Source organism: Desmodus rotundus, chromosome 8, assembly GCF_022682495.2.
Source record: "Desmodus rotundus isolate HL8 chromosome 8, HLdesRot8A.1, whole genome shotgun sequence".
Lineage (NCBI taxonomy): Eukaryota > Metazoa > Chordata > Mammalia > Chiroptera > Phyllostomidae > Desmodus > Desmodus rotundus.
The window spans coordinates 13,487,565-13,498,990 of NC_071394.1; the positions used below are offsets into that span (position 1 = coordinate 13,487,565).

Here is an 11,426-nt window from a genome sequence, read left to right on the forward strand (position 1 = left end):
ATGTGTCTCAGGGACTCCAAGGTTCCATCCATCCTGGGTCTGTTTGTGCAAGTCTTGGCCTGAGTCTGTGCAGCTCACTGATGTGCCGGATTGCTGCAGAATCCCCTTTAACGTCTGCCAATCAGACATTTCCCAGGGTCCAAAAACTCCTCATGGGACCCTCCTCCCAGGCTCACTCATCTTTGTTGTCTCCACATGTCACTGCTTTTGTATAATGTTGCCTGGTTATAGAGTATTTTTAAATCCATATTAGTCACTGAAATTGACTAATAGTTTTCTTTAAAGGTTTTGGTGTCAGGATTATTCTAGCTCCTTAAAATAAATTAGAAATCTTTCCATATTTTCATTGTTTTATAATTGTTTAAGTAGCATGAGAATGACCTATTCTATGAAAGCCTATAAATGTTTTTTGCAACTTTATTGAGATATACCTGACATACAATAAACCACACGTAAAACATATAACTTGATAAGTTCTGAGATATGTATACATTTATGACGCATTTCCCTTTTTTGAAGCAAATCCTACACAACTTTTAAATTGTTTTTCTTATTTATAGATCTACTTAACCTTTTCTTGGTTCTAGCCTGGATATTTTCCCATAAAGTTATCTTTTGTTTTGTTTTAATTTTCAAATTTATTAGCAGACTTGTGTGATTTCTCAACTTAAGACAAAACTTTTCTGGTTGCATCTCCATAATCAGTATTAAATTTATGTGTTTCAGACTTCTCTTTTCCTTCCAGAATAGATAAGCTATATATCTGTCCAAATTGCATTTGTTGAGAATGTTCTTTAACTTGTCAATATTATTTTTTCTGATTTATTTTTGCATGTATCACTAGCAATTCCTTTCTTTGCCTTTTCTGCTTTATTTTGTTGTTGTTGTTTGTGATCTTTTGTTACATCCTCAATTAATGTAATGTATCTTTTATTGGAGATCATTAGTTTTCCTCTGAATACGCTTTGGCGGCATCACAGAAACATTCATTTTCTTTTTAGCCCAAGAGTTGCTGCAGTGAGCACAGCACAGCACAACCCTATGAAGCCTCAAAGAAATGGGACTCAGGCCCCTAAACCTCTGGTATTCTGGTTTTATTCTAGAGTAGCAGCGTGCAACCTGAGGAATAAATATCTGTACTTCTTTCAAACAATCACTGTTTTGTGTTTCAAGTTAAAGGGAAATGAAATGCTCTGATAATCATAGAAGTAAGCAAGTTAAGATCTTATAATAAAAATTTAAACACATACTCCTTAAAATTCCCAATGGAGTCAGAAACACATTAAATTATATATAATTTGTATATATATGGTATTTTAGCCTGGATTAATTTATTACAAATTAGTAAACCAACCTTTTTTCGGGGCACAGAGGAAATGAGGCAAATGACAAGTAAATTTTGATAAAATACAGGAGAAAAGGACCCAGGCCATCTGCAGAACACTAACCCTATGGGAGCAAGGAGAATGAGGTGAGACAGATTATCCAGAGGAGTGTGGGTAGCCCTAATGTAGACAGCAGGCATCAATACAGGGGGTTTGAAAAGATATGGAAGCAGGCTGAAGCCTTATCACAACCAAGACTTCAGCCGGCGCCTTTTGACCCAGTGATTCCACTGCTAGGATTATACCCAAAGAACCCTGAAACACCCCAATGTTCATAGCAGCACAATTTACAATAGCCAAGTGCTGGAAGCAACCTAAGTGCCCAACAGTAAATGAATGGATCAAAAAACTGTGGTACATTTACACAATGGAATTCTACATAGCAGAAAGAAAGAAGGAGCTGCTACCCTTCATGACAGCATGGATGGATCTGGAGAGCATTATGCTAAGTGAAATAAACCAGGCGGTGAAAGACAAATACCATATGATCTCACCTATGAGTGGAACCTAAACAACAAAACAAACAAATGAGCAAAATAGAACCAGAGACATGGAAATAAAGAACAAACTGACAGTGACCAGAGGGGAGGGGGGAGGGGGGGTAACAGGGGAAAGAAGGGGGAAGGGTCAAGTTAAGGAACATGTATAAAGGACCCATGGACAAGGACAAAGCAGGGGGCAGGGGAGGATTGAATGTGGGGGGGTAGGCAGGGCAGGGGAGAATAATGGGAGGGAAATGGGGACAACTGTAATTAAACAACAATAATTTTTTTAATTAAAAAAAAGACATCAGCAAATCTGCTACCCCAGACACCCAAAGAAAACAGCAGCAGCAGAATCACCATCTCAACTCAAACAAAATGTTCTTCCTTAGATTTTGTTCTGGAAACATTATAACTAGAGGTTTCAATCAGAATAAGACAAAGAGAAGGAGCGGGAAGGAAACAGGCATTTGTCTTTTTGTCTTTTTGTCATGCACTTTAAGTGCAGAGGACTTTTATCACGTATCACTAGACAGTATGTTAACACAGGAAGGAAAGTCCTTGGACCAGCCGCAGTCCAACAGCCCTTCTCTGTTCTCATCAAAGCTTGGAAGTTCCTGTGCCCCGTTTTTAAAGCGACCCTTCACATGCTGCTGTGGAAGGTAATCTGCATTTCACATAGTTTAAATAAACAAACAAACAAATAAGTAAAGGCTATCTGAGTGTTGGCATTTTTTTGAAAGCTGGCTATTATTTATTGTAGCCATAGCTTATCTTTAAATTCTTCCTTTTTTTGTTGTTTATTTTAAATGAGGATGAGTAATACCATATTGGGAGAAGTAGAAATTTAGTTTCCCAAGGTTTTCTGCCAAGTCCCCAAATTTTTGGACAGTGAAATAGGGACCAAAAACTCCCAATTCCTATTAAAGTGCCATGACATAGTTTAACATTGGCCAAAATGTCAAAGCCTAATTTGTTGCAACTTTGCCCAAAAGCCTGCACAAAACAAATAACTCTGCCTTCATTTGTATGTGTGCATATGTGTGGTTTAAAACATCATGATGGAAACGGCTCCGTAGCTCTGAGTTCAGAGGGTAGAAACCAATTTGGGTGACGTTGGTAATGTTTAGTATAAGTTTTCTCAAAACACTGTCACAATTCTGTAATCAGTAATTTCAAGCTATCCTCGTTAGGGTGAATTCGTCTTTCCTCCCCTTCATGTGTTTGTTTTATTTAATCTCATTTGTACAGTTAAATTTAACAAGGGGCCCTGAGTACAGCTCATTTTATCAAAACTCCTTAAAATATTTATTCTAAAGTTTTTGCAAACCATCCACAGACATGCACACACTGACACACACATGTACACCCAAACCTTGGATGATGTTCTGTGCAATCAGTGTTTACTTACCAAAAAACCCATAAACTTAACTAGAATTGTAGCTAGCCATCTGGCATACCAGGCCCTGAGAGAGGTTACTTATAGCACTACAATCACTTATTAAGAGCCCTACTAAAAGCGTATGTTGCCATGTATAATGCACACTTTTCTGCCCAAAATTTTTGAGGGAAAGATAAGGATGCACACTATACACGGGTAGTACCTGAAATACCTTGTATCTGTTCTTGTGTTGTGTGATTATTTGTTACGTGAAATTTCTTGTACCATCATATGTTCAAAAATAAATGCTAAAATTCCTTTATAATACAAAAAACAAGCATCTAAATATTAATTAATTAATTAATTAATTAAAAAATTAAAACGGAAGATTTTTTTCCCTAAGAGTTTGGGCCAAAAACATGGGTGCACATTATACACGGTGAAATAGGGCAACCAAAGCTCTCTACTTGGTACTAAAGAAGATACAAAAGTTCATGCTCGCCAACCCCTGCCCTCAGTCAGCTCACTTACAATATTAGTACAAAGGAAGAATGCAAGCAAATATGTTGCAAAGATAAATGAAGCAAATATGAAATAGAACAAAGAGTCGGCACAAAGTGGCGATATAAATAGAAAACTAGGAATTAGGAAGACAGTTCTGCCTATAATTTGCTAGAGATCCTTGACTAACTGGTTGAACCATTCTATGACTTGGTTTCTTTGTCAATAGAGTGTGAAAGTTACCACCTTCCTTATTAGTGATTGTGATCCTGTTATTAATATGCTTAGAACACAGGTAGCTCTCCAATGCTCTAACTAGTGGCACGTCAGCAATGGGTTGCAAGAACGCAAAGGAAATGGGAATGATGATACCTAACGAATTTGCTACTTGAATACATACTAAGGGAGGAAGGAATCAAAAAATCTTTATCTCTTCCATCATATTAAGGCTGGGGGACTAACTTGGCATAAAAGTTCGGGCAAAAACTGAAGATCCAGATAATGACAGGGGCACGATATCTCCATGGGTGAACAACTTTAACTTTTCTAAATACATTCCTACCCATTTTTATCATTTTCCAGGTGACAATTTGATACAGGTTCAAAATAATCAACCGTATGAAGATATGGAAGATTTCACTTAAGAGCAATTCATAGACTTAGAAAAAAACTTAGCAATTCTAGTAGACAAGTTGATACAAAAAAGATGTAAAAAAAAAGAATGTTTGAGCGCATTTTAATTAATGCTAAGCACATCATTTAGCATTCCTTAGTCCTTCTCTGGAATGAAAACATCACCCTCCTCACGGGGCAGAATAATCGAAAGTGTGTTCAGAACCAGCTAGTGGGGCTGACTAAAAGGAAGTCCTTGATGAAGTTAGTGGTTATTACCCATATCTGTTAGCACCATGACACAGCAGAACACACATCTCAATTAGGAATTAAGACCTAGTTTTGTTACTGTTAGCTCGGTGACTGGCCTTCTTCCCCCTACGCAGACTCCCACTGTGCATGGCCTTGTGACCTGAAATCAAGGGGGAAGCCCCAGTCTCATTAGCACGAAGGGTGGAAGGGCAGAAGAGTTCAGGACTGCCGGAGAGACTAGCAACTGAGAAGGGACACGTCAGAAAAGAGCGAGCCACAATGAGTGGAAATGAAATCTGCATAAAACCTCCCTTTAAGTCCTGCATATTTCAGAATAGAGGGTCAATGAATCGGGAAAACTTAGTCAAATATTTAAGGAAGATGTGCTACCAATCCCACACAAATGATGTTAGAAAACCTAGGTGAGTCACTGCAATAGTTTATCAAAACCAGATGTCCTTACAAAAATAAAAATTATAGGACAACATTCCTCATGAATATAGACACAAGAATCCTTAACAAAGTATTACCAAATAACATTCAGCAATATATAAAAATAATAATCAGTCCTGGCTGGTGTGGCTCAGTGGACTGCACGCCAGTCTGCAAACCAAAAGGTCGACGGTTCAATTCCTGGTCAAGGCACAGGCCTGGGTTGTGGATCAGGTCCCAGGTTCGGGACATGCAAAATGCAACCAATCACGGTTTCTCTCACATCAATGTTTCTCTCCCTTTCTTTCTCCCTCCCTTCCACTCCCTCTAAAAATAAATAAATAAAATTTTTAAAAATCAGCAGCAGCACCATCACCAAGTGGGGTTTATTCTAGGAGTGTAAGATTGGTTTACTATTTTAAAAGTAATATCATTCAACATATTAACAGACTAAACGATAGATAGAGAGAGAGATAGACTTCTCAATGGAAGCAGAAAGAGCACTTGAGAAAATTTACTACTCATTCATGATTAAAAAGAAATTCAGCTAAGAATAGAAAGGAACTTCACCAATCTGACAAAGGGCATATGTGAAAATCTCACAGCGAATATCATTTAATGGTAAAATATTGAATGCTTCCCTCCCAAGGTCAAATATAGGACAAGAAGGTCAACACTGTAACATCTTCCTATTTCATCCAACACTGTCCTAGAAGTCCTAGTCAGCCCTTGAGTTACTCAAATGCAAGAGATGTGACTGCAGATCAGCCTCAGAAATGCAGCTGCTCAGTCTGAAACGAGGTCCTAAGTTCTACACAACAGAAGGCTGAACCATCCCGAAAGTGTGGCCAATTGGAGTGACGGCTCCTTGAGTCAGGAATGTCCCATCGCCAGGCTACCTGGCTTCCTCTTTCTTTCTCTCTCTGTCTCTCTCTCTCTCTCTCTCTTCTCACAAGTACTGACATAGCCCCTAGGTCAAAGACATGGGGAATTGCTTTTTACCTGTACTAAACTCTACACCGATAAGCCGTATAGGGTAGCCACCCATCTCAGCAGACATGTCATCCTCCCCACAGGCCTTCCCGACCATCCAGGTCTGGACCAGTGCTGCTCCTGGGTTTCCTCCAGTAGTGATCTTTATAGTCCGCTCTGGAGCACTTAACACTATGTTGTAGTTATTTTCATTTCTACCTATTCACCACTGCGTGTTGAGTGCTTAGCACTGTTCCAGTACATGGCAGGAGGCGGGACTGGGAAGCAGAGGAAGAAGAGAAGCAAAAACAAACCTGCAGTAGAACATCATTTTTAGATCAATTCAGCAAGCCCCTCGACAAAAATCAGACAGAAAACCATCCAAAAGCAGTGGAGTATCCCTAGTTATAGACACTTCCTGAGACACTTGGACTCAGCAAAGCCCAGCCTCCCTCTGGATCAATTTTTATAAACAAACCTGATAATTTCTGGCAGGAAAGAGACAAAGCGCTGTTCCCTAAAATTCTGAGTCAGGGACACCTGCCAGGCTAACTCCACCAGCCAACGCCCATTGGCAGAAAGGTTTGCCAAAAACACTGATACACTGTTGCCTGGCCCTGGCTGGTGGGGCTCAGTGGACTGAGTGCCAGCCTGCGAACTGAGAGGCTCGATTCCCATCAGGGCACATGCCTGGGTTGCAGGCTGGGTTGCGGGCTGGGTTGGGGGTGGGTGAGAGGCAATCAATCCCACCTCTCCCTAAAAATAAATAAATAAATCTTAAAACAAAAAAAGAGCCACTGGATCCCTGCCACTTTTTCTTTAGTTATAGAAGGAGCAAGGGAAGATCCCTTCCCTGACATCCAGCCCCAAAGGAGGAAGTTGGTTTTTGCCACTTTCCTGGTACCCCCTCCCCCGCCTGGCCAGCCTCCCTGTTTCCCCCAGAAGTCTTCCAGCGTATTGACCAATGGCCTTGTTCTTTACAAACTGTCATGACCCCAGATCACTTGTTAGCTCAAACAACAGCACCTCAGCCCTCAGGAAGGACCTTGTCCTTGAAGGGGATCTTAGGTTCCACTTAGGTTCCACGAAGGGCCAGGAAACAGCAATTGTACAGCTGCATTTGGCTTCATGACAGCCAATGTGTCTCCAGAGTCTCGGAGCTGTCAGCTGAACACAGGGTTTGCGTTCTACTAAGTGACACTGGGAAGTATGTAAAAGCCAAAGGGAGCACATCTCCAAAGGGCCTTTCTGGTGGGCTGGGGCTGCCCCAGTGCCCCTCAAACAATACCAGTTTGCTCATCCCATCCTTAAGGCCAGCCCTGGCTGATTCTGAAAACCAAGTCTTGCATAGAAACTTCTCTGAGATCCTCAGCTGGACCGTTTGCAGCAGGATAAGGGCCAAAGGGCTCCTCCCATCAATCCTGAAGCTTGGGACCCACCCAAAACTGCTCCAGGAATTCTAATGGGTTCCAACTAATTCTATCCAGGGAATTACGACGAAGCCTCTCCAGTGTGACTGCTCTCCTTTCAAAGGGACCCCCGGGAGGTCAGGGCTGTAGCGGAGGTTCAGGTCTACCCTGGCCCATGGCTCCCAGGCAGGAGGAGCAATGTCCAGTGGTCCGTGAGATCCTCAACATCACAGATAAACCTTGAAAACATTTTGCCAGGTGAAAGGAACCAGTCACAAAGGACCACACACATATTGCCTGCTTCCATTTATCGGAAATGTCAACAGAAAGTTGATTTGTGGTTGCCAGGCGCCAGGTGGGGTGGGGAAGAGCAAGTTGAGAAGAAATGGGGAGGTACCACTAACAGGTACGGATTTTCTTATTGGAGTGATAAAAACTTTCTAAAATTGATCGTGGTGATGGCTGTACAACTCTGTGAAGGTATTAAAAACCACAGAATGGTATACCTGTGTGGCATACAGATTACATCTCAATAAAGCTATTTTAAAAAAATACTATCCTAAAATTTCTCTTACAGTAACCACACATTGGGGCTATGTTCAGAGGAAATCCATCCAAGCTCTTCTTTTGGAACAACCCAAAATCCAGATGCTATTCATTCACTCATTCACACACTCATCTAAATTTACCAGAGAGTCCTCTGTGTGCAGAAGTGGACCACCTTGTCGGAAACAGAACACCAGCTCACTTTACTGCGCCCAGCTTACGTCAGTCCCCTGGACTGGATGGAGTAGGGCCTCTTTACTACATGCAACTAGGGTGTGCTCCCCTCGGCCTCTTGGAGGTGGGGAGCCCCAGAGCCTTTAACAGGGGAGCCTCAGGAAAACTCCTTTCCATTTCTCCTCCTCACAGAGCCACCAAAGTCTTATCCCCATATTTCTTTGTTCCTGACCCCTCCCATCTTTTTCAGCTGCGGCTGGCAGCAGACTCTCAGAAACTTCCAGAAGGGAGTCCAAAACTTCCAAAGGGAGTGGGGCTCTTGGCAGTTCCAGAAGCAATGCTCAGGGGGGAATCCAGGCCTAAGTGGGAGGGGCACACAAGCTCCATTTTGGTCTCCTTCCCTAAGGACACGTCCAAAGCCTTCAAGTAAGCAGAAGGGGCGACCCCAGGTCAACTCTGAGCTCACACGCCAGAGGGCGTGCTTGCCACCGAGGATCCAGGAACCCAGCTCCTAAAGCGAGTGTCAGAGGTCTGGACGTCCAGTCTTACCTAAGGCTGAGCCATCCAGTGGCCCCAGTCGCGCCCCCTTTGGCTCCGCCCTAACCTGCCTTGCCTTTGCGCGCTGCATGCCAAAGCTCTGCTCTCGGCCCTGGACGCATCTCCCCCCAGACGCCGCGTACCAGGAGGCTCGAGGCACCGAGAGGTCCAGAGGGGTAAAATGCGGAGGTAAGGGGTGAAAACCCCGGGCAGAGAGGATCTTCCAACAACACAGCCTGGTGGTGTGTAACTAAAGCAGCACCCGAAGTAAAACGCGAGAAGCATCAGGGTTTCTCCATGCGGAGACGTTGCAGTAGGCTACCACCAACATTCTCCATCAAGGCGCTCCGCCTGGCGGTCCTCTTGGCGTCTGGTCTAGCGCACAGTCCCCAACGCTAATCTGTGGCCGTACCAAGTACTGGCTGGGTTGTCCCCCAAGCGATCCCCAATACAATCAAAATAAAAACAGCATGATTTCTGTGTATATACAGCTCTCCAAGCCAAGTCCCTAAGCCCCCTTTTCACCAGATTGCCTCCTTTACTAAAACGCTTCCACTTGGAAATTCTGGTGTCCCCGGCGTCTCGAAAACCCACGCTCACAGCACCCAAGTGTAGAGAAAAGCTCCCGGGAGCAACACAAGGTACCGTCATTGTCTCGCATTCACATCACGCAGCGTGTCCAATCTCCCTGCACAGTGACCCCCGCGAGGAGGCATCGGGGTGCGCGGTCTCATACCACCCCAAAGGTCCCCGGGCCACCCAGGGCGCGCGCGAAGCGAAGGTCCAAGGAATTGCATTTTATCCGCAGGTGGCTCGCCCTCGCCACTTTTGCTTCCTCGCTAACAGACATTTCAAAGGCAACCCGAGGTGGGGCAGAGAAAGATTGGAACTGACCTGTGCAGCGCAAGCTTCCAGCCCAGCTTGGGGACCTCTAGGTGCCTAGGAAGATCCGAGTTCTGCTGCGAGTTGGTGTCTGGCAGCCACGGCTCTAGCTCGCTTCCCGCCTAGTGCCCCTTTTAATTGGCCTCTCTCTCTCTCTCTCTCCCTCCCTTACCCTCACCCTCACCCTCTCTCGCTCCTAGTCCCGGCGGCGCGAAGCTGCCTCCTCCTCTCCAGAGCTTCCCTGCTGCTGGGCGCCGGGGATCAGATAAGAGGCAAGGAAGGCCTGTCGGCGGCCAATTACAGAGCAGAAGGTGGCCGCGGGGGCGGAGGTTGGGGTGGTGGGAGGCAGGCCTAAGTTCCAGACACCCCCACTTTATTTCTTCCTCTTCCTCTCTCCACCCCCGACCCAAAGAGATGCTCGGGAGAGCCCGCCCCGCGCCGCGCACGCGCTCCTTCAAACCTAGGGGCGGCCCCAGGTGAACGGCTGAGCGTCCTGCGCGGAGAACGAGCCGTTTTTGCCCCTCCACTCCCACCGAGGCTACTGTAAGGCTACTAAACGCGGCCCTGGGGTCGCTTGGCAATATCAGGAGCTCTCCGGTGCTGTGTGCCCACTTCCACACTTCCCAAGACCAACCTCGCCTTCGCGCGTCAAGGACCCTGCGCTCGCGGACCGGTCCCCACTGTAAAGGAGTACACTTCCTTCTTCCCTTGTTCCTCTATGGAACATTTAACAAGGGCTATGAAATGCCAAAGCAGCGATGTCCAAACTTCATGTGCAGGAGAAAATGATCTGGGGTGTCGCAATTGACATTTCTGTAGATTTTTAGAAGGAAAACAGTCGGCAGTTTCCTGCGGTTGGACTTCCCAACCAGCAGATCCCCCACTCACAGAGATCCTGATTGACAGGTCTGGGCTGAGGCCCGGCACTCTGCATTTATCAAACACCCTGGTGGTTCTGATCCACGCAGTCACCCTTCGAAGTGTGAAACACATCTACCCCTGAGACGAGAAACAGAAAGCGCGCCAGAGCCCCGGGTGCGTCTCTAGGGACTGACTGGCCCTGCAGGGTCACCCTGGGCCCCCTTAGGAAGTCATTACGGTTACCTTTTTTTTTTTTTTTGACTCGTACAAACAAACCTCCCGCGGCATTGTTTACACTAGGGCGTATGTGTGTGCACAAATATTGCGGAGGGGGGTATAGAAACTGAGAATTTAGCAAGAACCCATTATTGCGAGACAATGTTTCCTCGCTTTGGAAAACTGAAAGGGTGTTTCCCCACCACTAATGGGTGGTGATGGAGAGAGGGGAGGGCAGGTGGTGGTGCTAAAAACGAATCTGCCTTCATCATGCCCAGCTGAGGATGCAGAAAGAGAGGCTGTGGAGTCTGAAGCCTCTCCGGGGTCCTTCCGACACTCTAACCTTCCCAACAGTCGCTGGCCACCTCTTCTGCTTTCCCAGAATTTGCGTGGTGTCTGTCTCCTCTTGCCCATGCTCTGATTTCCCCGCTGGTCCTGCGGGTGGAGTGGAAAGGGTTCTCTCCAGCCCCATCGTCGCCCTGCGTCCACTGGTCCCTTTCCAAATTGGCCTGAACTCAGCCACAGCGGCGGGGGGCGGGGGCCGGGGGCGGGGATCCTAGCGAGGCGCCGTTTTGCCTCTGAGCTTCACTGATCGCCAATTCTCTGGGGTCAGGCGCCAGCGCAGCCTTCTCGGAGACCACGCTAGTCCTCGGGCTCCAGAGTGGTTGCTGCAAGGGTTCGAGCGCCTCCTGGTGTCCGCGTCGGGATGTGGGACATGGCGGGACTGGAAAGATCCCCATCCACCCTAGGTGGACGCACACGGACCAGAATTCCTGAAATGCAG

The 11,426-nt window shown here is 45.7% G+C and overlaps 1 protein-coding gene across 3 annotated transcripts in view; it reads right to left on the reverse strand.

Moving 5' to 3' along the window:
- The window catches only part of COL14A1 (collagen type XIV alpha 1 chain), a 188,364-nt gene extending 178,430 nt beyond the window's left edge, over positions 1-9,934 (reverse strand). For all 3 annotated transcript variants that reach the window (XM_045181678.3, XM_024572346.4, XM_045181679.3), the window contains exon 1: positions 9,578-9,934. The gene's annotated coding sequence lies outside the window, so the exon portion shown is untranslated. The remainder of the gene's footprint in view (positions 1-9,577) is intronic.
- Between the last annotated feature and the right edge of the window lie 1,492 nt (positions 9,935-11,426).